The sequence below is a fragment of the Halyomorpha halys genome, unplaced genomic scaffold (assembly GCF_000696795.3).
Source record: "Halyomorpha halys isolate HHAL.00 unplaced genomic scaffold, Hhal_1.1 Scaffold5.1, whole genome shotgun sequence".
NCBI lineage: Eukaryota > Metazoa > Arthropoda > Insecta > Hemiptera > Pentatomidae > Halyomorpha > Halyomorpha halys.
In genome coordinates, this window is record NW_027106871.1 from 2,038,117 (window position 1) to 2,039,607 (window position 1,491).

Here is a 1,491-nt window from a genome sequence, read left to right on the forward strand (position 1 = left end):
GTACTTTGTGTCTATTTGTACTTTAATCAATATCTCAATGGAGATATATATCTATTGATCAAACACTTATTTATATTCTATAAAGAGAAAGGATAATCTACAGTTATAATCTCTGTTATTTCTAACCCTGTAACTTGTGGTAAAACTCCCGTAGGCAGGAAAATTGATTAGATTAATCGAAGAAGTTTCTTTTTATAAAATATTAATGAAAAATGAGAGGAAAATTTAAGTAGCGGCCTAATTATTCATTCTTAGAAAATTCAGGGTTCAATAGAACAAAACTTTTCCTTCTTAAAAATTAATAATTCACTTCGTTTCGACAAAGACCGAGGTAAGTGCGGTATTTGAGTAATTATTACAGATAAGAAGCATTAGGTGTCTAATACTACTTCATTAATAATTAATTATATTAAATATTAATTATGTTGTAGAAATTATGTCCAACAAATGAATTTTACTGGACCAATGTCCTTGAACTGTTAAAAAATGATTACATAGTTTTGACCTGATAGTACTAGTTTGTAAGTGAGGTTTATAAAATCTCATTTCCTAACCTATATCCTATTATACCAAATAATGGGATGACTCATTAATAATCAACTTATTTGAAAAAAATATTAGTGTTTGAAAAGGTTTAGTATTGTATGTAATTATTTTAATTACATATATTTAAATACAATAAGTAATTTATATAATTATTATTAATTAGTAGTGTATGAAAATTTTAGTATCATTGTGCACGCTATAATTAGTTCATAATGATTTTTTTTCCAATAACAGTAGTTCTTATGATATTTATTAAAATATTATATAATACGTTGTTCTTGATTTGGATAATTTTGATGTTATGTGACCGAAAATATTAAACATGAAGAGTCCAAATATTTTTTAATAAGGGTTAAATTTCTGCAAAATTTTTCTCAACTTTAAATAACATTTCAATGATTTATTTTTGCACTAATAACAAAAAAGGGTCATGCCAAAATATGTCAAGTGTAATATTAGCTTTCGAAAGATATATTCCATTTGCTGATCTACTCTGCATACATAGTAAATCAGGTTGGTTAAACCCTTCCTCACCTTAGCAATACGACAGGCTCTACCATATCCCACCTAAAGTTGATCCTTTGCCAACCAACTGTGGGTGGCATATACTACAGGCTGGAGGTGAAAGTGATGGAGTGATATTTTTAGAAAGATGCTGTTTCTTTGGTATACATATACCCTGAACAATATATAAGCATTATTATTGACAACATTGTGAAATTATCGACAATTAACTAATAATTATTATTGACAAAAAACTTATCTTCACAAGAACATCATATTGTCCACTTTAACCTCTAACCCAATATTAACATAAAAATGGTGAGCACATCACACGACTTTCACTCACCACCCTACTTAGAGTTTAAATTATTTCCAAATTTCAGAACTGATATTTCTATAGGGTGTTTTTTTAAGCCCGATAGAACTTGAAATTGTAAAAAA